The sequence below is a fragment of the Dama dama genome, chromosome 23, assembly GCF_033118175.1.
Source record: "Dama dama isolate Ldn47 chromosome 23, ASM3311817v1, whole genome shotgun sequence".
NCBI lineage: Eukaryota > Metazoa > Chordata > Mammalia > Artiodactyla > Cervidae > Dama > Dama dama.
In genome coordinates, this window is record NC_083703.1 from 3,417,109 (window position 1) to 3,443,758 (window position 26,650).

At 38.9% G+C, this 26,650-nt stretch overlaps 1 protein-coding gene across 2 annotated transcripts in view; it reads left to right on the forward strand.

The window, feature by feature from the left end:
• Positions 1-26,650, forward strand: part of PLCB1 (phospholipase C beta 1) — an 827,705-nt gene that overhangs the window by 468,596 nt on the left and 332,459 nt on the right. The window lies entirely within an intron of this gene.

A 26,650-nucleotide genomic window follows, 5' to 3' on the forward strand; every position in this document is an offset into this window, starting at 1 on the left:
GGTGTCATCTGCATATCTGAGGTTATTGATATTTCTCCTGGCAATCTTGATTTCAGCCTGTGCTTCCTTCAGACCAGCGTTTCTCATGATGTACTCTGCATACAAGTTAAATAAGCAGAGTGACAATATACAGCCTTGATGTACTCCATTTCCTATTTGGAACCAGTCTGTTGTTCCATGTCCAATTCTAACTGTTGCTTCCTGACCTCCGTACAGGTTTCTCAAGAGTCAGGTCAGGTGGTCTGGTATTACCATCTCTTCAAGATTAAGAGTTAATAAAAATGTAGGCTAACTGAATTTTTAGGCAATGGTGATATAAAATGGTTCAGCTACTTTGGAAAACTTTTGACAGTTTCTAATAAAGTTCAGTGTATACCTACCTCCCCTTTAACCAAGCAATTCCACTCCTAGGTATTTACCCAACGAGATTAAACATACCTACTTACTGACCTGTAAAAGAATGTTCACAGCACCATTATTCAAAATAACCTCCAAAAGGGAAAGACTCAAATGTCCCTCACCTGGTGAAATAATAAATAAACTGTAGTATATTAGTGTATCATATAACAGAATACTACCCAGCTATAAATAGGAATGAATTACTGATAAGAAATGATTGAATCTGAAAAATATATTTTTCAGTAGAGCTAAAGAGATACAAATAACAACATTTTCCAGAATTCCATTTATATTACATTCAAAGACAGGCAAATACTCTTTAGTGATAGCATAATTGACTCTGGAGTACAAGGCAGTTGATTGGAAAAGAGCATTAGGAAAATTTTCTGGAGAAATGAAATGTTTTATATCTTCATCCAGATTATGATTACATGTCCTCTACAATTGCCAAATTACTGATCTGTAAACTTAAGATGTGCATTCAGTTCTGTTCAGTTCAGTCACTCAGTCGTGTCTTACTCTTTGCGACCCCGTGGACTGCAGCACGCCAGGCCTCCCTGTCCAACACCAACTCCCAGAGTTTACTCAAACTCATGTCCACTGAGTCAATGATGCCATCCAACCATCTCATCCTCTATCGTTCCCTTCTCCTCCTGCCTTCAATCCTTCCCAGAATCAGGGTCTTTGCCAATGAGTCAGTTCTTCTCATCAGGTGGCCAGAGTTTTGGAGTTTCAGTTTTAGCATCAGTCCTTCCAATGACTATTCAGGACTCGTTTCCTTTAGGATGAATTGGTTGGATCTCCTTACAGTCCAAAGGACTCTCAAAAGTTTTGTCTAACACCACAGTTCAAAAGTATCAGTTCTTCAGCACTCAGCTTTCTTTATAGTCCAACTGTCACATCCATACATGACTACTGGAAAAACCATCTTTGACTAGACAGACCTTTGTCAGCAAAGTAAGAGACCTTTGTCAGAGACCTTTATCTCTGCTTTTTAATATGCTGTCTAGGTTGGTCATAGCTTTTCTTCCAAGAAGCAAGTGTCTTAATTTCATGGCTGCAGTCACCATCTGCAGTGATTTTGGAGCCCCCCAAAATAAAGTCTGTCACTGTTTCCACTGTTTCCCCGTCTATTTACCATGAAGTGATGGGACCGGATGCCACGATCTTCATTTTTTGAATGTTGAATTTTAAGCCAGTTCTTTCATTCTCCTTTTTCACTTTCATCAAAAGGCTCTTTAGTTCTTCTATGCTTTCTGCCAGAAGGGTGGTGTCATCTGCATATCTGAGTTATTGATATTTCTCCCGGCAATCTTGATTCCAGCCTGTGCTTCTTCCAGCCCAGTGTTTCTCATGATTGATCTGCATATAAGTTAAATAAGCAGGGTGACAATATACAACCTTGAAGTACTCCTTTACCAATTTAGAACCAGTCTGTTGTTCCATGTCCAGTTCTAACTGTTGCTTCTTGACCTGCCTACAGAATTCTCAGGAGGCAGGTAAGGTGGTCTGGTATCCCCATCTCTTGAAGAAATTTTCACAGTTTGTTGTGATCTACACAGTACATTATCTGTATATCAATCACATCTCAATAAAGGACTGCTAACATCAACTAAAGATATTGCCCAGCTCTGAGTTCCTGATTGACAATACTGATATTATCTGTTTTGTTTTGTTTTTTTCCCTACTTTAGCTTGGAGGCTAAATTCAAATTCAGCCTATGGTATGATCTAATTTATGTGAAATTACTGGGATCAGTACTGTTCCATTTAAGGAAACTCTCCACAAAATTGAAAGTTCCCCTGTCAATGGCCAAGTTTTAAAAAAAAGTTAATCAGTTTCTTGGTAAAATCTGTGATTGCTTTTGTTTTGTTCCCTTTTAAAGTAGGCCTCATATTGAATATCTAAAGTTGCAGTGAGAAAAAATTTCCCACACTTTAATATCCTTCAAAGTAGCCAGACAAGTAAGTTCTACACACTGAAACATTTCATACATCAGGAAGATTTTCAAATGTGGAATATACCACAATTCCCTTGTGTCTTTCTCTAGTCCTCTTGTCCTATTGCTTGATATTAATGAGTAGGCAGAATTGTTTGTGATTTGAAAAAAGCAAAATGATTAAACCAGGAGAAGAGAGATGGATGTGATCACAGGGTCAGGTTGAAGGAAGCTGACAGATACCCAAGAGATGAGACACATTAACTAAAAGAATTTTTCTTTATTTTTTCTTTTAAAAAAATAAACCTTATTGAAGTATGGTTGATTTATAATGTGGTGTTAATTTCAAGTGTACAGCAAAATGATTCACTTATTTATATACATATATCCACTCATTTTTAGACGCTTCTCCCATATAGGCCTTTACAGAGTGTTGAGTAGAGTTCCCTGTGCTATACTTAGATCCTTGCATGCATCCTTCAGTAGTGCCCCACTCTTTGTTACCCTACGGACTGTAGCCCACCAGGCTTTTCTGCCCATGGGAGTCTCAGGCAAGAATACTGAAGTGGGTTTCCATGCCCTCCTCCAGAGGATTTTTCCAGGCTCAGGATCGAACCTGAGCCTCCTGCAATTCCTGCATTGCAGGCAGATTCCTAAGCCTTCAGGGAAGCCCAGCAGATCCTTGCTAGTTACCTCTTATATGTGGTAGTGTATACGTCAATCCCAGTCTTCCAGTTTTCCCCTCTTCTGTCTACCTCCTGTAACCATGAGTTTGTTTTCTACATCTGTAACTCTATTTCTGTTTTGTAGATATGTTCATTTGTACCCTTTTCTTAGATTCCACATATAAGCAATATTATATGATATTTATCTTTCTCTGTCTGACATACTTCACTCAGCATGACAATCTCTAGGACCATCCATGTTACTACTACAAATGGCATTACTTTATTCTTTTTTATGGCTGAGTATGTGTGTACCAAATCTTCTTTATCCATCCCTCAGTTGGTGGGCAGTTAGGTTGCTTCCATGTCCTAGCTATTGTAAATACTGCTGCAATGAACATTGGGGTGCATGTACCTTTTCCAGTTATACTTTTCTCCAGGATTGAATTGCTGGATCATATGGTAGCTCTACTTTTGGTTTTTTAAGTAACTTCTATACTGTTCTCCATAGTGACTGTACCAGTTTACATTCCGAGCAACAATGTAGGAAGGGTCCCTTTTCTCTACACCCTCTCCAGCATTTATTGTTTGCAGATTTTTTTGATGACGGCCATTCTGACCAGCATCAGGTGGCCCCTCATGTACTTTAGGTTTGCATTTCTCTAATAACATCTTTTCTTGTGTTTTTTAGTCATCTGTATGTCTTCTTTGGATAAATGTCTATTTAGATCTTCTGCCCAGTTTTGACTGGTTTGTTTGCTTTTTAATATTGAGCTGCATGAGCTCTTTATATGTATTGGAAATTAATCCCTTTTTGGTTGCTTTGTTTGGAAATATTTTCTTCGATTCAGAGGGTTGTCTTTTCATTTTGTGGTTTACTTTGCTGTGCAAAAGCTTCCATGTTTAATTAGGTCCCATTTGTTTATTTTTATTTTTATTTTCATTAACAGTCTCTTCAACACGTGGTGCTGGGTACACTAGACAGCTACATGTAAAAGAATGAAATTTACTCCCTAATACCACACACACAAAAAAAATCTCAAAATAGATCAAAGACCTAAATGTAAGGCCAGACACTATAAAACTCTTAGAGGAAAACATAGGCAGAACAGTCTTTGACATAAATCACAGCAAGATCTTTAATTCAAAGAATTTTTCAATCATAACATTAACCTAGATGTTTTGGTTATTATCAGATAGACCTTTGATCATGCAAAGATGGGCTGCTCAGCATATCCACAGACACTCATGGTCACTGATTAAATTTCTCTTTATTTAAAATTCATTCTTATGACTGACTCACTGTTCTTTCATGTAATTTTAGTCAGGTCTAGACATTACTCAAATAATTCTTTCTGAAAATAATATGCTAATTTTTGATGGAATAGAGAAAGTTGAATTTATCTTTATTGGTAAGAATTGTCTGAGTTGTCAGTAACTGATTGTTTGGGGCAGACATGGAAATTATAGTCTATTCCCCTCTAACTTAAGCAATTTTCTGATGCTTATAATGAAGCCCTGACAACCAATAGCTCCTGTAGCATTTATGATGACAGCACATGCTATAACCTATATACACACTGGATCCAAACTTACCATTAACGCAAATTGTTTCCACTTGCTTTTTACTTATCACATTTGAGAGAAACACTTAAGAATTAAAATACAGCCAGAAATTTATAGAAAATGCAAGTGTGTGACCTTTCCAGAGAAGTCTGAAGACCAGCTAGGAGGGAGAAAGTATGTCTTAGAAGTACTTACATCATAAAAGCTGCCTCAGATAGCTCAAGCTAAGTTCTTACATCCAGTGAGGGGCCACCCACCAGGTGGTGGTGGATGGTCTTAGACTGTGAGCTGGTATTTACCTCATGCTTCTGAATTATGTGATGTAAGTTGGGAGGAAGGGAGAAAAGGAGGGGATGTGTGTCCAGATTGTATCAGAACTGCCTCTTTTACTTCAAAGCTCATACCACTGGCTTGACATCATGATCCTTTGCCTGACATGCCGTTTGAATCCGATTCAACCCTATTAAAAAGGTTAAAACTGACTGGAAAAGGTCAGTTTTCATTTCAATCCTAAAGAAAGGCAATGCCAAAAAATGCTCAGACTACCGCACAACTGCATTCATCTCACATGCTAGCAAAGTAATGCTCAAAATTCCCCAAGCCAGGCTTAAACAGTACATGAACCGTGAACTTCCAGATGTTCAAGCTGCATTTAGAAAAGGCAAAGGAGCCAGAGATCAAATTGCCAACATCCGCTGGATCATCGAAAAAGCAAGAGAGTTTCAGAAAAACATCTATTTCTGCTCTATTGACTATGCCAAAGCCTTTGACTGGATCACAATAAACTGTGGAAAATTCTGAAAGACATGGGAATACCAGACCACTTGACCAGCCTCTTGAGAAACCTGTACGCAGGTCAGGAAGCAACAGTTAGAACTGGACATGGAATAACAGACTGGTTCCAAATTGGGAAAGGAGTATGTCAAGGCTGTATATTGTCACCCTGCTTATTTAACTTATATGCAGAGTACATCATGAGAAATGCTGGGCTGGAAGAAGCACAAGCTGGAATCAAGATTGCTGGAAGAAATATCAATAACCTCAGATATGCAGATGACACCACCCTTCTGGCAGAAAGTGAAGAGGAACTAAAGAGCCTTTTGATCAAAGTGAAAGAGGAGAGTGAAAAAGCTGGCTTAAAACTCAATATTCAGAAAACTAAGGTCTTGGCATCTGGTCCCATCACTTCATGGCAAATAGATGGGGAAACAGTGGAAACAGTGACAGACTTTCTTTTCTTAGGCTCCAAATTCACTGCAGATCGTGACTGCAGCCATGAAATTAAAAGACATTTGCTCCTTGGAAGAAAAGCTATGAACAACCTAGGTAGAGTATTAAGAAGCAGAGGCATTACTTTGCCAGTAAAGGTCTATCTGGTCAAAGCTATGATTTTTCTGGTAGTCACGTATGGACTATAAAGAAAGCTGAGTACCAAAGCATTGATGCTTTTGAACTATGGTGTTGGGGAAGGCTCTTGAGAGTCCCTTGGACTGCAAGGAGATCCAACCAGTCCATCCTAACGGAGATGAATCCTGAGTTTTCATTGGAAGGATTGATGCTGAAGCTGAAACTCCAATACTTTGACCACCTGAAGTGAAGAACTGAGTCATTGAAAAGGACCCTGATGCTGGGAAAGATTGAAGGCAGGAGGAGAAGGGGATGACAGAGGATGAGATGGTTGGATGGCACCACTGACTCAATGGACATGAGTCTGAGTAAACTCCAGGAGTTGGTGATGGACAGGGAGGCCTGGCATGGTGCAGTCCATGGGGTCACAAAGTCGGACACGACTGAGAGACTGATCTGAACTGAATATCCCTATTAAAAGTATTAAGTTATGAATGTGAGGTTTAGTGGTAAAGTCAGCAAAAATAGCAGATTGGGAACTCTGAGGGTCCATTCCTCCACAAAAACACCAATAAAACTAGTAAAACTTATCATAACCAAATCTGAAAAATGGTCAAAGATTTAAAGGAACCAAGCAAAAGGTAAATCAAGGCAAAGGCCACTTAAATGCTATATGAGAGCTCTGTGACATTTAACCTAGTCTTGCCCCATACCCCTCCTCAGCCTGGTGGCAGTGGTAAAGATAGCAGCCCGTGTTCTCAATATGGGTTTCTGGTTCTAGAAGGAACAAGTGAATTTTGTTATCAGGGAGTTATGCTTGTCTATTTTGAAATGTCTGGAAGTTTCCTGAAGGAATGACACAAGGTGTCTGCCTTTTTCTGCTTAACTTGGGGTTCTCTCAGGACAGAAAAGAAGTTATGCAGGGGACATTCCTCAAAAATACTGAAAGGCAAATTAGCAAGCTGCTGCCCCTAGGGGCAGAAGATTCAGTTGGGGAAAACTAGTCATGCCTAAAGCCTGGGAGGAAACCCTGCAAGAGAGAGTTACTCTGAGAAATAATTGTTTTTAAAATACCCCAATATAACAAGAAATCTAAAAAGCCATGAAGATACCCAGGGTAGGATGTATGCTCAGAAAAGATTCGAGAGTTTCCATAACTTTCACCTCCAACTGATCTTTAGGTTCCATGCCAGCAGGAAATCATAACTGATCTAGAGTTGTATTTACCTATGCAAATATTGAAAAAGTGTCTCAAAGGACTTGAACAGAACTTTCTCAAGAAGAAAACATACAAATGGCCCATAAGCACATAAAAAGATGTTCAACATCATTTATGTGATGGTACCTCACTTAAGTGAGGTAGCGCTTTACACCCATAAGAATGACTACAATAATCAAACAGAAACAGAAAATGACAAGTGTGGTAAGGATGTAGAGAAATGGAAACCCTTGCACATTGCTGGTGAGAATGTAAAATGCTGCAGTCACTATAGAAATAGCATAGCTGTTTCAGAAAAAGATAAACATAGAATCACCATATGATCCAAAATTTCACCTTCTGGCATATACCCCAAAGTGTTGAAAGTTGGAAATATAACAGCTATTTGTACAGTCGTGTTTATAGCAGCATTATTCACAATAGTCAAAAGGTGGAAGTAACCCGTGTCCCCTGATGGATGAATGGATAAACAAAATATAGTGTGTAAATACAATGGAATATTATTCAATATAAAAAGGAACGAAATTTTGACTTGCTACAACATGGATCATTATGCCATGTGAAATTAGCCGGACACAAATTCCACTTATATGAGCAACTATAGTCAAATTCATAGAGGCTATCAACTTAAAAATATTCACAACCCAGAAGTTTGGAATTATGTTTTATTCAGTGAAAATTTTTAGGACTTCAAGCCTAGGAGACAGCATCTCAAGTAACCCTGAAAGAACTGCTCTGTGGAGGTGAGGGGGGAAGCCAGATTTTATAGAACTTTTACAACAAAGGACAGGTAGTCCGATCTTCAAAAGGTTATTGTTAATTAAAGAAAACTAGGTATCCCAAATTAGGGAATTTAGCATTTTCCTATGTATGTGAAGATACAAGAGTCTGGGCTCACTGAAATCACTCCTTTCAGAGGTACCTCAGCTATCTGGTTCCAGTGTCCTGTGTTTTCACACCCTGAGTTTCCTCGGGGCTTGCCACAGGGAGTGGCTGCAGTCTGATGGCTGCTGGGTGGCAGGTAGCCTTTCCTTCCCGAGTTCCCTCAGGGCTCACCATCTGCAGTGGATGCAGTTGCTGATGACTGTGCCATCTTTGGTTTACTGACATGGCAGTCAGTATTCCATTTCTTGAGGCAAAAAGTAGAGTGGTAGTTTCCATGGGCTGTTGAGGAGAATGAGGAGTTATTGATTAATGAGGACAGAGTTTTGGTTTACGAAAATAAAAAAGTTCTGGAGATGATGATAGTAATGATAGCACAACACAACAATATGAGTTCACTTAATGCCACTGGACTATATACTTTAAAATGGGGTATTTTAATATGTATATTTTACCACAATACAAATAGTTTATAAAATTCACTAAACAAAGAAACAATTCCAACCCATGACAAGCAGCAGCAATGAACACTGAGAAGGGGAGAGAATCTGATGTTCAGAGTCATCACATAAAAATATCCAAAATGTTTAGTTTTCAACAGAGAGTTATGAGGGGGGCATGCAAAGAACTGAGAACATCTGACCATTCACAGGAAAAAAAGAAATTACCTGAAATTCTTCCCGAGGAAGAGCAGATATTGAACTTATTAGAAAAAGACTTTAAATCAACGCTTAAATATGCTCAAAAATATAAAAGTAATCATGGTCAAAAACAGAGCTAACTAATCATATACTTTTTCCCATCCCATCTTTGGCCTTATGCGTATGTTTTATCCAGATCATACATGTTGCAGTTACAACTTCTACAAGAATATCTTTAAGTAAGCCACAGGATGATCTTCTTTTCACCATGTTCGTTGAGGAATGACAATAAGAATAAACTCTCGTATCAGCAGGATAATTAGGGTTTCTCACTGGAAAGAGCTTAATGGACAGTAGAGTTAAGCTGACCAAGAGACGAAGTGCTGATTAATCAAGTTGTGGAAGACATGAGCAGAGTTCAGTCTAAGAGGCCAAGTGATGGGGAAATTGCCAAGGAGAGATGACCTGGGAGTTGTCAAGGATGGTTTCAGGTAGAGTGTTGAAGACTATGGGTAGAAATTATTTGCCTATTCATATATCTTTTAGTTAGATAGCCTTCTGTGTATACTTTACCATCTTGTTGTGGTGTGTGACTATATCTTATAGCCTAAAGTAATGGAACTAGATTTACATTTTCTATTGTAAAATTTGGCATCTTTAACTTAGAACATAATATAATTATGACTCATGTAAATAAGATTTGTATTGAGCAGTGGAATGATGTATAATTCTAGGACCCTCATTCTTAGTCTGTACTTCTAAGACAGTTGGGACATAAGCAGTTTGAAAATATGTTTATTAGTTAGTTCAAGTTTGCACCAAGCCCCCAAAACACTGGAGACTTGAAATCTAATAAGCTTGACATTTCAGGAAGATGTCCAAAACCACTTTCTGTACTGTCATGTTGAAATAACTGCTAAGGCTTAATTCTGTCAATAAAAGTAAAGTGTTTTGGGGTTTTTTTTAAAAACTTTTTTCCTCTCCTCATTACCTTTCATCATTTGTGTTCATAAACTTGTTTCAGTGCCTCAATTTGCACAAAGATTAACTTTCATTAACAGATGCAATTAGAGAGTGTAATTTATAGAATAAACATGCTTTATATTGTAACCAAATCGACATCAAGATCATCAATGCAATTGATCAGAAATCCCTTAAAGAAAGTCAAGTGTACAGTTAATGGAATTTTTTCTATAAAATGAAGAACATTCACTACAATCAACATACATGGACTAATATGTCACACCCCACCCCCACACACACAAACATACTGCATCACTTGAAATTATAGAGCTAGGTCAGTTTCATATTCTTGCAGCAAGAGATTCTCCCTAGTAAGTCTTCAGCAAGCTTTCTGATTTCTTTTAGCAGATTTTCCCCTGTGTGAAGAAAGATGGAGAGGAGGGAGAGATCTTTGCTCACTTAGCTCTTAGCCTGTTTAACCACACTCCATCATAGCTAAGTAAGGAAAGGCTGCCTGAGTGGGAAACAATTTAAACCCACATTCTACGTACATCTTGAACCTTGTCCTTTTATAACTGTGGTGCTCAACCATGGCTGCACATTGGAATCACCTTGAGTGCCTTAAAAATTTTAATGTCCAGCCCCACTCCAGGATCTTGATGTACTTGGGATGGAGTGAAATTCAGGGACTAGGAGTCTGAAAAGCTATTCAGTGATCTAAAGGTATGGTCGTGTTTGAGAACTTCTGCTTTATAGAAAGCAGCGCTTTATCTGTGACCTGGTAAAGCAAGAGTGTACCTGAGAATTTGGGAAAGGAAAGGCAGTTGTTTCAATAAGACCAAAGAGGCAGACTAAGTGTCCCTGCTCATTGAAATAGTTTTCGCTTTTGCTGCATATTTAAGTAGACCATGCCAAAGCAATCTCGTTTGCTCTGGCTGCATTAATTTGTATGAAGCCAACTCTCCCAACAGAATGGTATGCGGTCTTTTAGCCAAATGGTACACTGACTCCTCTGTGGACAGGAAATAGCTCTTCAAAGAAATGGGTGGCATTTTTAATAAGCATAACATGGATTTAAATTAGGCAACGTTGGGTGTAATCTTAATATTAGAAATTCCTGAAACGAAGTCATTTCTAAAATATTTCTACTCTCAAATTACTAAGTTTGGGTGGCACTCTTTTTACTAACTAGAATGAATTCTAAATCAGGAAAAGTACGTCATGGAGATCTGGATTGTTAAAGTAAACATCCTCTCACCTTTATGAGAGACACATTGCTGGCCAATCTGTGGACCATTAATGACATTACCTCTCCCACTTGCCTGAAACTGAACCTTCATGCTGGCTTATAATGTAGACCTCTGAGGCTGACAGCCAAAAATAAAGGAGTGTACATAATATATTAAACCACAAGGTAGGAAAGTAGATAATTTGTAAATGATTTTCAGTTGTAACAGTCCTTCTGTGAATTGGAAAATAAGACTTGCATTCACACAATGAATTGAAAGTTTGCTTAAGAATTAGAAAGCAACTACTTGATTTTCTTAAAATAGTGTGGGGAGGGGGAGTATAACTTTATCAAAGGAAGAAGACAGATCGAGTTAAAAGATCTCATTTGAAGAATAACGAGTTTCCATCTATAAGGGTTTGGACTTAGCTTGAGCAGGAGGAATAAAAGCTCTTTCACTTCCCTCCCCCCACTTTCAGTCTCCCATTGGGGTGTCTCATTGTCCAAACTCAAAGGGAAGCCAGCAATTGAAGGCTGGTGGGTATACTTCATTAAGGTCTCTCTCCTGCAGCCCATAGCAGGGTGAAGACTGGAAAGTAGGTCTGGATGGCACACATATATACACAACTATACCGTGTATTTGCTCAGCCAATATCTTTTCCCTCCTTTTCTTTCAGTAATATTCATGGTGGCAATGTAATCAGCTGAAAGACTGGGTTTGGTTGTGTGACTAATTTATGATCAACGTGATGTAGGCAAAAGCATAAGGTAGGACTTTAAAGTTTTTTCCAAGAGGGTATGTATACAAAGGCCAGGTTTTGCCTTTTGTCCTCCCTCCCTTTGTTTCTCCTGATGCCCATAATACAGAGGTAAAGGTTGAAGCTCCAACTGCCATTTTGGACCATGAAGCAACTTTGCAGTCAGAGGTGATTGCTAAGGACGGCAGAGCAGAAATTTACAAGGGATTTGTATGCCTAGTGAGTGAAGCCACTACATCAGCCTGGATCCCAGCTCTGGATTTGCTTCATAAGAAGGAAAATTAATTCTTATATATTAAAAGAAAACAAACTCAACAGTTCCAAAGTGTCACCTCATTTTTTGCTATCAACTACATAACTTAAGTAAAGAATCACCCTGCAAGGCAGGAGACGCCAGAGACATGCGTTCAATCCCTGGGTTGGGAAGATCCCCTAGAGCTCTGGTTACAGGAACCCATTCTAGTATTCTTGCTGGGAAAATCCCTCAGACAGAAGAGACTGGCGGGTTACAGTCCATGGGGTTGCAAAAGATTCGGACACAATTGAAGTGACTTAGCACACACACACATAATTTAAATATGATGTAGATATTTTTAAATAATTCCATTTTAATTTTTATATTAGTTTTAAACTGCCAAATTGTTTCTAATTTTACATAGTATATTTGACAACCTTACAATGGCCACTGTCTACTCGTGAGCTATATTTCTTTGAGATGAAGCCTCTACCTCATTAATAGATGGAGACATCTTTATATATAAAGAACATTTGGACTCAGCAGGAGAAGACGAGGGTGGGGTGATTTGAGAGAATAGCATTGAAATATATACATTACCATATATAAAATAGATGACCAGTGTGAGTTCCCTGCATGAAGCTGGTGCTCTGGGACGACCTAGAGGGATATGGTGGGAAGGAGGGAGGTTCAGGACACATGTATACCTATGGCCAATTCATGTTGCTCTATGGCAAAAAGCATCACAATATTGTAAATTATCCTCCAATTAAAATAAGTAAGTGAAAATATATATACCAAGTGAATGGGTGAACCCACACTTACACTGATTTTTAGTCAATGAATCAAGTGCATACTTCACCTGAAAGTTGCTTTTTACTAATAAACAGGACAACAGATATCCCAGCACTTTCAAAGTCAAACAGGGCTGAGAAATAATGAAATAATGTGTGGTTTATCCTTGGAAATGTGAAACATAACGTTTCTCCAGAATCAAGTGACTATGAGTAAAATGATGATCATTATTTAAATATCACCAAATAAATACAACATTTCCGTTGGACACCTTTTAAGCAGTTGAAGTTCCCGTAGAATATATTTTAGCTTTGTTGTGCTTGCTTGATATCATAGCACGAAATTTAATAAACAGGCATTATTGAGTTTCCTTGGACTATTCCCAGTGATGTAACATAAATTTAGTGCATGATTAGCTATGATACATGACTATATAGTACTTAAGTGTGCTGGAGTCTGTTTTAGAGTTTTCTGGACCTCAGGTATGTAGCTTGAGCTATCTTGAGAGTATAATTCACTTCTGATTTTTAAAAACCACACATTCAGGAAACATAGCATCAATATAGAAGATCCTTTCTGTGATCCAGTCAGAATACGCTGATGCTCCAGTTTTGATAGTGTCATCTGTACTTGGGGATGCCTCAGATTACTCTGCAATAGACAGTTTAGATTTGCCGGGAGAGCTGGAGCAGGAACAACGGCACTTGTGACTCTGGCTCTGCATCGGGTAACTTGATCAGACCACATCTAGTTTTTCACAGTGAGGGTATTATTGGTATTTGGAGCCATTATGTGATATGGACTTAGGAATTTGCCTCATAAACATTGGAAAGGAGTAGACTTTTCAGCCAACTAAGCTGCTATAGGTTTCCAGGAAGCCTCTTGATTGATGTGTTCTTAATCTTGAGCTCCCATTAGGATGGGCCAAACCTGGGATCAAGCATTGAGTTACAATATAAAGAGAAGGACTTAAAACAGCGACTCTGGTGGAGGTCTGTGGTGATTTCATTCAGTCTCCCCCTCTCTCTTGAACCCTTTCACTCAATTATACTAACAACTTTTAGCTTAAGTTATCCAAACATCCCAATCTTTTTTTTTTTTTTTTTTCAAACATCCCAATCTTTACACCTCACTTTGGCCTTGTAGAAAGCCCGAGTCCTGAGCACGTGATGTTCATAAGTGCAATATTCTACAACGATGTGAAGATCTGGATGGAATATCTCTCTAAATTATAATTGCAAAATCTTTCTTACAGGTTTCATACATTTTGAGTGAGTATTGTGATGTCTATAAACCTGTAACTTCACTAGTATACATCAGAAACAATTTCATTATGCTTTGAAATAAGTTCGTCAATAATCATTATTAGTAGGTGGTACAGGCTCCTCTTCGCCTCAAAAGCAACAAGTGCTGAAATGCCCATTGAAGTTGTAAAAGTTTCTTTAAAAATATTATTTAGAAGTTGTGGCTTAGCAATCAAAGACATGACTTTGAAGTAAATGTGTACTTTAAAGGGAATTTACGATCAGTTGTATTATGGATCTCATACTGAAATATCTGAAGAAGTTAGAAGTTCTAAAATGCAGTATTTGGAAAGAATACGCATGCACAGCTGTGATATTGTTTTAGCAACTAACTATCTTTTGAAAGAAGAATTTCTTTTTATGTTATGAATCCTTAGATCATATATACTTGGATAACAGACTCTTCATAAAATCTGTAAAACACCATCTAAATTCCAGATAAACTTCAAATAGCACAAACCAAATATATTCTGGAAAAAAGTGTATTGTGATTGTTGGAAAACTTTAAAATATGACAAGTTCCCATTACTCTTGCTATTTTCCTTCTGAGAATTTCCTAGCCAAAGCTCTATTTAAACTGAGGTCAGAAATCAGTTACTATGTGGGCTTTTCTTACAGGATAAATTTAATGAAAGGGCCTAGTTGTTGCAACAGATGCTGCCTTCATTTCAAAAGATTTCCTTGAAGCATGATGATTAAAGTCTAGGGAGAAAGAAATTTGTACTTATCAAATACCCTAAGAATTCCCCCAGAGGAGAAAAACAAACAAACAACTAAATCCCAAAGCTACGATATAACAAATAAATATTCCTTTTAGATTAAAAATCATAGCAAATCATTAGCTATTTTTACTTCTTTTTCTTGAATGTGTTTTAGGAATTTTAAATAACCAATGCACATTGTACAAGTACTTCTGTTTATTTCTAAAGAAAAGTGAACTACTTCATTTTGAACTTGTGGAGTTCTAATGTAGAGTAGGGAAGATTTCATATTCTCTGTAAGTGTTAAGTTATTATACCATAGTAAATCTCACCTGATGTGTGTCTTAAGTTGGATACCCTAGAGAGAGACAGACTGGAGTCAGGTTTTGAACACAGAATTTATTTGGAAGGTGATGTGGATAAGCACCAATAGAGGAGTAATAAATGACACAGGAAAGGGAAGGCAGCCAGCATAATGGGAATCGTCAAGAAACTAACAATACAGACAACTGGGACTTAATCCCACTGGGGTGCTGTGAGCGAGAATATAAAGACTTGGCCTCACTGTTTTCCACATGAGGGAGAGGAAGCGGGGGTAGTTATATGCCAATTCCCATCAGATTGTGAATGATGGATGCTTCTGCTTTGTGTAAGGGCACTTGAGTCAAGCACTTCATGCTAGTCCCATTCTTGCATCAAGTGAGTACCAGCAACAAATCTCTTAAGCAGAGAGCTTCTGTTGTTTTCTGTGAAAGTCATTTATCTGGGTACATGGGAGTGATGAGAACTCAAAAGATATCACTAGGATACTGATAGCATTGGCCACAGTGAGTCTGAAAAGCTGACTATAAATTCCAACTACAAAGTGACAAATGTTTCCCAAAAGAATAAATATCAATGATAAAATATATATGAGAAATTATCCAAACACTAATAGTCAGAGAAAATGCAAATTTAAATGTACAAGAAATCAACTGTTAAAGGCATTTAATTTTTTGTAAGAAGTAAAATTGTGACAAAGTCCAATACAAGCAGAATGCTAATGGTATTAAATATTTAAATCATTAAAAAAAGCAATTTGGCATTGTCTTTCAAGAGGAAAACCAATTTCCATACATTGTGACCTAATGATTAAATTTCTGAGAAGAAAGCAGTAAAGAAATTAAATTCAGTTCAGTCGCTCAGTCGTGTCCGACTCTGTGACCCCATGGACTGCAGCATACCAGGCTTCCCTGTCCATCACCAACTCCCGGAGCTTACTCAAACCCATGTCCATTGAATCAGAGATACCATCCAACCACCTCATCCTCTGTCGTCCCCTTTTCCTCCCACCTGAAATCCTTCCCAGCATCAGAGTCTTTTCCAATGAGTCAACTTTTCGCATCAGGTGGCCAAAGTATTGGAGTTTCAGCTTCAGCATCAGTCCTTCCAGTGAATATTCAGGACTGATTTCCTTTAGGATGGACTGGTTGGATCTCCTTGCTGTCCAAGGGACTCTCAAGAGTCTTCTCCAACACCACAGTTAAAAAGCATCAATTCTTCAGCACTCAGCTTTCTTTATAGTTCAACTCTCACATCCATACATGACTACTGGAAAAACCATAGCCTTGACTAGATGGACATTTGTTGACAAAGTAATGTCTCTATTTCTCAATATGCTGTCTAGGTTGGTCATAGCTTTTCTTCCAAAGAGCAAGCATCCTTTAATTTCATGGCTGCAGTTACCATCTGCAGTGATTTTGGAGCTCAAAAAAAGTAGTCTCTCACTGTTTCCATTGTTTCCCCATCTATTTGCTATGAAGTGATGGGACCGGATGCTGTGATCTTAGTTTTCTGAATGTTGAGTTTTAGGCCAACTTTTTCACTCTCCTCTTTCACTTTCTTCAAGAGGCTCTTTAGTTCCTCTTTGCTTTCTGCCATAATGGTGGTGTCATCTGCCTATCTGAAGTTATTGATATTACTCCCAGCAGTCTTGATTCCAACTTCTGCTTCATCCAGCCCAGTATTTCACATGATGTACTCTGCATATAAGTTAAATAAGCAGGGTGACAGTATACAGCCTTGATGTACCCCTTTCCTGATTTGGAAGCAGTCTGTTGTTCCATGTCCAGTTCTAATTATTGCTTCTTGACCTGCATACAGGTTTCTCAGGAGGCAGTTCATATGGTCTGGTGTTCCCATCTTTTTAAGAGTTTTTCACAGTTTGTTGTGATCCACACAAAGTCTTTGGCATAGTCAATAAAGCAGAAGTAGATGTTTTTTTCTGGAACTCTCTTGCTTTTTCAATGATCCAACAGATGTTGGTGATTTGATCTCTAGTTCCTCTGCCTTTTATAAATCCAGCTTGAACATCTGGAAGATCATGGTTCATGTACTACTGAAGCCTGGCTTGGAGAATTTTGAGAAGAAATTAAAGTATAAGTGATAATACCCTTTGTGTCTGAAAAATGGGCATATGGTTAAGTTATAGTATATGCAATCAGTGGATATTTATATAGCCAACAAGATTATGGTTGTGAAGATAAGAATTAGCATGAAAATCAATACTTATGCTATAACAATAATTAGAAGAAAATTATACAAAGCTGTGTGTGCATTCTGGTTACAACTATCTTACCTTTTAACAGCTTTAAAATTTGAATGGTAATTAGAATTTAGTGCCATTGTCAAGTACAGTGTTTTATTTGCAAGTGATAGAAAATCCAATTTGTACTTGCCTAAGCAGTGAATGAATGAATCCAATGCCCTGTGTAGCTGGAAAGCCCATGGTTGGACTTCAGGCTTGATCCAGTACCTCAGTCAGGTTGTTGAATCTAGTTGGTTACTTTCTCTTCACTCTGCCTTCCGGAATGTCTGCTTCACATGCAAGCAGGCTCTTCTCTTGGTTGTCACTCTGACACCAGCAGAAACTAGAACTAGATGCTGCTTTGGTCTTACTGAGGCTCAGAATAGGACTTCTATTCCTCAAGCATTGAACAAAATCCCGAAGTCTGAGTTATATGCCCACCACTGAGTTATATGTGAAAGTTGGACCATAAAGAAGGCTGAGCATCAAAGAATTGATGCTTTTGAACTGTGGTGTTGGAGAATACTCTTGAGAGTCTCTTGGACTACAAGGAGACCCAATCAGTCCATCTTAAAGGAAATGAGTCCTGAATATTCATTGGAAGGACTGATGCTAAACCTGAAACTCCAAGACTTTGGCCATCTGATGCAAACAGTCAACTCATTGGAAAAGACCCTGATGCTGGGAAAGACTGAGTGCAGGAGGAGAAGGGGACAAGAGAGGATGAGATGGTTGGATGGCATCACCGACTCAAGTGGACATGAGTTTGAGCAAACTCTGGGAGATGGTGAAGGACAGGGAAGCCTACCGTGCTGCAGTCCGTGGGGTCTCAAAGAGTCAGACAGGACTGAGTGACTGAACAACAACATGGCCATCACTGAATCAAAAGTATGGCCAGATGATAAGACTGACTTTAAGGCAATCAGCACTGCTCTACAAATGTAGATGGGTTGATTACATTCTAAATTGGTGGCTATTACACAGTGAGCATAAGCACTGAGGAATCAATGCCAATACCTACTATGGTATGCAAATATACATGTATACATGTAGGTACATATATGCACAGATATAGACACACATACACACCCATCTCCAGAGGAAGCACAACTGAGCCACCAAGCTGATTCATTTGTTCATACACATTTAGTATATACGTATTCACTAAGTACCAATCTGATTCCAGATACTATTCTAGATACTACATGCACAGCATTAGATGAGACAAGTAAGGTCCCTGATCTCATGGAGCTGATATCTCCATGGGAGAAAACCAACAATAAACAAATAAATGAATAAACAAGACACACGATGTGAAGGAATCAAAGAAAGATGCCTGTTGGAGTAACAAGATGAATATTTTCTGTTTGGAGAGGTTGGTTAAAGGACTCTTGAGGAGAAAACATTTAAATTGAGATCTGCATGAAGAGAAGAACTTCCCAGGCAAACAAAGGTCATGGTATAGATCAAGAAGGTCCATTAGTATTTTTTTTAACTTTTTATTTGTACTGGGGTATAGATGGATGCTTAACGATGTTGCGATAGATTCAGGTGCGCAGCAAAGCCACTCAGCCATAATATACATGTATTCATCCTCCCCCAAACTCCCCACCCATCCAGGCTGCCACCTTACATTCAGCCAAGTTCCCTGTGCAAGGGACCTTGTTGGTTATCCATTTTAAATATAGCGGTGTAAGAAGGTCCATTAGCATAAGAGGCCTTCCCTGCTGGCTCAGATGGCTGCGGTAGAGAATCTATCTGCAATGCAAGAGACCCTGAGTTCGATCCAAGGGTTGGGAAGGGATCCCCTGGAGAAGGGGATGGCTACTCTTTCCAGTATTCTTGCATGGAGAATTCCATGGAGAGAGGAGCCTGGCAAGCTACAGTCCATGGAGATGCAGTGTTGAACACAACTGAGAGACTATATCTTATCTGATCTCTTATCTAAAAGTGCAAAAGAGACACAGATGTATAGAACAGTCTTTTGGACTCGGTGGGAGAAGGTGAGGGTGGGATGATTTGAGAGAATAGCATTGAAACATGTATATTATCATATGTGAAACAGATCGCCAGTCCAGGTTCGATGCATGAGACAGGGTGCTCAGGGCTGGTGCACTGGGATGACCCTGAGGGATGGGATGGGGAGGGAGGTGGGAGGGGGGTTCAGGATGGGGACACATGTACACCCAGGGCTGATTCATGTCAACGTATGGGGAAACCACTACAATAGTTTATTCTGAAGGAATTCTCAAGAAATAACACTGGAGGTTTGGGGAAGTGAGACAGAGAAGGAATATAGTCAATAAAGGATATGTTATTGAGCTAGTTACCACCATGGGCAACCAAAGTCAATCCCACTGGAAACTGGGAACTGGGGTTGAGCACAAAGCTCAGGTTTCCCACCTGAGATGCGAGGGAGCTAGAGTATTTATCCACCAGCTTCCTTCAGTCACTGTTTGAGGGCGTTTCTAGGGGGTATTAATTCCGTGGCACTTCCAGGCTGCTAGAAACTAAGCAGTCTCTGGACACAGAAAAATCACTCCAGCCAAAAAGATAGAAAGGCTGGCAGTTGAGGTCAAGTCTAGAAACACAATAAAATGGTAACAGGGGAATGATCAGGATGCCAGCAGAGGTTTGGTGGAAGGAGACACGTGGAAGTTAAAACAGAGTTCCTCCAGTGCTTGTTGCTAATAGTCTAGATGAGGCCTCCCATGGCCCCACTGGAAATCAGCCACTGAAGGACTTCCTTGGCGGTGCAGTGGCTGAGAATCCACCTGCCAGTGTAGGGGCCGCGGGTTCAATCCTTGGTCACGGAACCGCGATCCCTCATGCCACAAGGCAACCAGGCCAGTGCACTACAAACAGAAGGCCAGAGCGACACAGTGACTTGCTCCAAGATTCAGAGAATGATGGAGAAACCAGACATCATGATTTTTACTGTATGAGTCTTATGAAAATCACTGAATTGTGTGTCTTCAACTATTTAGAGAAGAAGAAATTAGCTGTTTTGGACTTTCAAGTGAAGCATTCAACGTGGGAACTGCTTAACTTATGTTTAGTCCCAGCCAGAGTCAGAAGCAGACACAGAGAACTGAGTAGACAGCACCAGGACCCCCGGGCAGTTCTCAGTTCTCCTCCGACCGTGGAAGCTGACTATTGTGCCCACAGAATGTATCTGGGTATAGATAGAGTTCCTGTGACTGCCGTGGTTTTATTCTTGACTCTGACATAAATTGGGCAAAGAAAAATTATAAGAAGTGGGGCTAACATTCCTCTTGTCCTTTGAACTAGACCTGGACCAAGTGGTGACCCCATCTTAGTATTTTATCTGGAAATAAATTCTCCTGGATTGGTGTTTTGGTCATCAATTTGGTGGATGAAACTGATTCACCATAAGTGGGGAAACTCTTTGCTATTTCTCAACTCACCTGAGTGCTCACAGAGGGGCTCATGTTCATCTGAACATGAGGATTTCTGTTTGAAATTTTGAAATTACAAAGTAAGGCTGGGTTCAGGTAGAATTCTGACCCGTAATCATCTTGGTTTGATTTGTCTTTCCCCCAACATTGTATAAGAGTTGATATTCAACCCACCTTCAGAAATGGTCCATGCTATTTGTTTTATCTCTTTATTTTACACCAAAAACAAGTTTAGAGATCTACATCAAACACCATTTGAAACTGACTGATCAAATTGAGTGGGGACCAACTCTTCCTGCTTCATGGGAGACACCCATACTTTAAAAATATGCATATTAACTAGATCATTAACAGACTAGACTAATTTAGACAATACAATAAAAATATCATCCCAGTTAAAATCACACGTGCTCACATATATTCAAGGGCAGGATTTTTTTTTTTTAATGTTTAGGAAATATAATTTCTTTAATTTTATAAATGACTTCACAATTGTAATATCTGAAAAGTACCTGGTTGTTGGTGGGGATTTCTATCTTAATTTTCATGAAAGGCAAGTAGCTTAGCTTGTCCTCCTGAAGCACTTAACCTGATTTCATATCTTAATTTTTAAAAATGCTATTTAGGAGTTCAAAGACAGTGCCAGACTGTTAAAGGCATTCCTATGAGCCTATCTTCATTATTGATGCAATTCTTCCAGTCTGAGATGAGCAGAGTATAAAGCAATAAATAAAACACCAAGGAGAATAAAAGAACTCTCTCTGACTTGGTTCAGTTCAGTCGCTCAGTTGTGTCCGACTCTTTGCAACCCCATGAACTGCAGCACACCAGGCCTCCCTGTCCATCACCAACTCCTGGAGTCCACCCAAACCCATGTCCATTGTGTCAGTGATGCCATCCAGCCATCTCATCCTCTGTTATCCCCTTCTCCTCCTGCCTTCAATCTTTCCCAGCATCAGGGTCTTTTCCAATGAGTCAGCTCTTCATATCAGGTGGCCAAAGTATTGGAGTTTCAGCTTCAACATCAGTTCTTCCAATGAATATTCAGGATTCATTTCCTTTAGGATGGACTGGTTGGATCTCCTTGCATCCCAAGGGACTGTCAAGAGTCTTCTCCAACACCACAATTCAAAAGCATCAATTCTTCGGCGCTCAGCTTTCTTCACCGTCCAACTCTTACATACATACATGACTACTGGAAAAACCATAGCCTTGACTAGATGCATCTTTGTTGGCAAAGTAATGTCTCTGCTTTTTAATATGCTATCTAGGTTGGTCATAATTTTCCTTCCAAGGAGCAAGCGTCTTTTAATTTCATGGCTGCAGTCACCATCTGCAGTGATTTTGGAGCCCCCCAAAATAAAGTCTGACACTGTTTCCACTGTTTCCCCCTCTATCTGCCATGAAGTGATGGGACCAGATGCCATGATCTTAGTTTTCTGAATATTGAGTTTTAAGCCATCTTTTTCACTCTCCTCTTTCACTTTCATCATGAGGCTCTTTAGTTCTTCTTCACTTTCTGCCACAAGGGTGGTGTTATCTGCATATATGAGGTTATTGATATTTCTTCTGGCAATCTTGATTCCAGCTTGTGCTTCTTCCAGCCCAGCATTTCTCATGATGTACACTGCATATAAGTTAAATAATCAGGGTGACAATATACAGCCTTGACGTGCTCCTTTTCCTATTTGGAACCAGTCTGTTGTTCCATGTCCAGTTCTAACTGTTGCTTCCTGACCTGCATACAGGTTTCACAAGAGGCAGGTGAGATGGTCTGGTATTCCCATCTCTTTCAGAATTTTCCACAGTTTATTGTGACCCACACAGTCAAAGGCTTCGGCATAGTCAATAAAGCAGAAGTAGATGTTTTTCTGGAACTCTCTTGCTTTTTCAGTGATCCAATGGATGTTGACAATTTGATCTCTGGTTCCTCTGCCTTTTCTAAAACCAGCGTGAACATCTGGAAGTTCATGGTTCACGTATTGCTGAAACCTGGCTTGGAGAATTTTGAGCATTGCTTTGCTAGCGTGTGAGATCAGTGCAATTGTGCGGTAGTTTGAGCATTCTTTGGCATTACTTTTCTTTGGGATTGGAATGAAAACTGACCTTTTCCAGTCCTGTAGTCACTGCTGAGTTTTCCAAATTTGCTGACATATTGAGTGCAACATTTTCACAGCATCATATTTTAGGGTTTGAAATAGCTCAACTGGAATTCCATCACCTCCACTAGCTTTGTTCGTAGTGATGCTTCCTAAGGCCCACCTGACTTCACATTCCAGGATGTCCAGCTCTAGGTGAATGTAAGTGATCACACCTTCGTGATTATCTGGGTCATGAAGATCTTTTTTGTACAGTTCTTTTGTATATTCTTGCCACTTCTTCTTAATGTCTTCTGCTTCTGTTAGGTCCATACCATTTCTGTCCTTTATTGTGCCCATCTTTGCATGAAATATTCCCTTGGTATCTCTAATTTTCTTGAAGAGATCTCTAGTCTCTCCCATTCTATTGTTTTCCTCTTTCTTTGCATTGATCACTGAGGAAGGCTTTCTTATCTCTCCTTGCTAGTATTTGGAACTCTGCATTCAAATGGGTATATCTTTCCTTTTCTCCTTTCTTAATTTTAAAACAGAGATTAAGAATGTCTTTTCTCAGTTTTAGAAAAAGGTTTGGAAACAACACTGACATACTTTCAAATGGTATTTCCAGACAGTAATTTAAATTTATGATTTCCCAGTTTTTCATGTAAGTACATGTATATTTACTTTCATAAGTATAAAGGTATACACATAGACACATATATGTATATACATGTATATTCACACTTAAATAATGGAAACTCATTTTAGAAATATTTGTATAACATGGATCTATAAGGCTCAGAAAGAATTCATTACTCATTTTTCCTAGTAATATTTTTAGGCATTCATTCATTTTTCAATTTAGCCAAACTAAAATTGAATGTGGGATCATGTTTCCTGCCATTTCTTGTTTTAATTTTTTAAGTGATAGTCATCTACATAATATAACTACATAATATTCTATACATCTCCTAAATTTCTGAGATTTTAAAAGCTATGTGTGATGGTGAGTGATAGCTCTAGTTGAGGTGAGGACCAAACAGAGGTCACTATAGGAAGTAAATAATATTGCGGAACTGATCTTAATTCTATAAAACCAAGTCATGGGAAGAAAGTAGAGAACCCTAACAGAGGAGATGGGGATAAACAATGAATGGTAAAATAAATTCTGTTAAGGAAATACCAGCAATCAAATGATATCTGTAGATGTATCACAGATAAATATTTTTCAGTCTTGAAGGCAACACATTCAGTCATCAGATAGTTTCACATATTTTATGATGACCTTCTAGCAAAAGAAAAAATTAATTAAAATTATCTTATGATATAGTGTCCTAGTGTAGTATCTAAAGAGTCTGATGAGAGCTGGAATTAAAAAAAAAACTTGAAAATAAATTTAAAAGACTAAAAGTAAATGCATATACAGAAAACCATACTAATTCTCTTCTCTAAACTTGTAGGTTATTAATTACTTTTGGCTTTTTCCCTGTGTCGTCTTGTTTGATTTTGTTTTCAAAGTTAAAATGCCAAGGAGCTCATCACTGTTAACTGTATTTAACTGCTCTGCAAAAACCACTTGTGCTTTTGTATATACCAGATTCTCATTACAACTGGGTCCATGCAGTGTGGGCTGTGGGGCCCCTGCCTTTGTGATCACTTCTTAAAAGATTGCTTCAACAACTAATAAGCCTGGTCCTTTAGGCCATAGAGAGCTCTTTCATCTCTTTATTCTAATAAAACTAAGAACTATAATCTTAACCTTCGTAAGCCTTCGTAATTTGCTTTGGTGTACTCATTTCTTTGTCTTCACTGATGAGCAGCTTAGTCAGGGCAAGGACAAGGCCAACGTTGTGCATGTGTGTGCTGTTTTCCTAGGCCAGTCCAGTGCTGGGTATATATTGTATCTGCCATTAATATTTTTGCTGAATGAACCAACTGTCTTTGTATGGACTTGAGACAGTCACTTCTATATAATACCTTCTTCTCTCCAGGATGATTAGAGCAATATTTCAGTGAAGGTTATACATGATCAGAACTGAACAGTCTTCAGTCTGAGAAGCACAGGGAGTGAAGGGAACAAAGATATTGACCCATAAAAATTAATTAACAAGAAATAACTTCTCCTAAATAAGCAATGGAACACAAAGGATGTGTTGACTGGTCAAAAGGACCTTGATTAGAAGTTATGATAGAGAACATATCTAAGTTATTTGTAAGAGGAGTAAATATATTACAAAGCTCTGTGCAAATTTGTTTCACCCAGTATCGTTTAAAGGACTATCCAGAGTGTAGAAATGAGATTAAATTCTTAGGTAAAATAGTCCTTTCTTACTCTTCAGTTTTCTCTAGGTTTTTAACACTACACTTTTCTTCTATGTCCATTACCAGTCAGGGTCATCAAAAAAAGAACTCAACTGTAACCTGGATTCCTGAGAAATAAATCACAATTTCATGCAATGAAGCTCTTGATTCAAACTGTTCTTTAAGCAATGATTCAAGCTCTCTTTAAGCCTCTCATATATAATCACAAGTGAGTAGATCAATAATAAGATGGAGCAGTCATAACATCTTGATAGGAATAAATATTAGTTCAGTAGAAATCATTTAATAAACATATGTCTGCATTCCCAAGCATTCATGACAGATGGTAGAATATATATCTAGTTTGTTTTCAGAGCACCTATTTTCCTCTAGATATTCGTGCTGCTGTTTGCTTTGTTGGGAGATTGACTGCTTTCCTGGCCCCAGCTCTTCACTGTCATGCCCTCCCTCCCCCTACAGCCATGCCCTTAGACATGTAACTTTATAATTGCCTTCTGCTCTGACTTCAAGCTCAACCATTGTGATTCACAGTGGCAAGTGAAATGCTGGCTAATGTGAAATTCACAGACATGAATTCACAGTGCAGTCAGGCTTGCTCTTAGAGTTGCCCTTGGATGCCATGAGAAGAACTTGCCCAGGCTAACCTGCTCGAAGAGGAAACACATGGAGCAGAGCTGGTGCCCACAGCTGTCTCAGCCAAGACCAGCCTCAGGCAGCTGACAGCACTTCTACCTGCAGGCACGTGAGCATGCCAGGTCAGGACTAGCAGAACCACACAGCCCACCCACAGAAGTGAGAGCCTAAGAGCTGCCTATTGTTTTAAGCCGTTATTTGTTGGGGCAGTTTGTTCCATGGCATTAATATGATAATTCCTACCTGATGCAATTTGATTTCTCAATATGCAAATAGATAAATAATTGTCACTTGTTCATTATAAGTATAAAATCACCTGGGAAGGGAACAGAGATTCTTGAAATATGCCTATGATTCTGTCTTAAGGATATGGTATCAAATTAAAGTAAAAAATGCAATAGATTTTTTTTAAGTTCTGAGAATGTTCAAACTATGATCTTTTCATTTTTTTTCCATAACAAGAATTGAGCAACTACAGAGAAATAAACCTGGCCTGCCTCTTGAATTCTCTAGAATTATATGAAGTTTTTCCAAATGCTAGTATGACAGTAGACTTTAGTAATGCTCTGAAAGGCATTCTCCTCAGCTGCATGGAATAGAATGGGACAATCAATGCTTATTATTTCTCACTATTCTACAGGTTGACTAGGCAGATCTAATCTGAGGTAGCATCTTGCCAGTCAACAATGACCTCACTCACATGTCTAGGCTAGGATAGCTGAGACCTCTTTCCAAGAAATCTTTTATCTTCCAGTGGGCCAACTTGAGTTTGTTCAGATGGTAGCAGAAGTGTTCCCAGGAGCAAGGAAAGGTACGACTAATAGGCAGAAACTTTTAAAACCTCTTTTAGCACCACGTTCAGTGCTGTCCCATCGGCCAAACCCAAAGTTAGTCGTTGGGTCAGGAGAGTGTAGCATGAGGGAAGGGAACCTTGCAAGGTCATTGTTACAGAGAGCAGAATCATGACAGCCATTTTGCAGATAATGTACT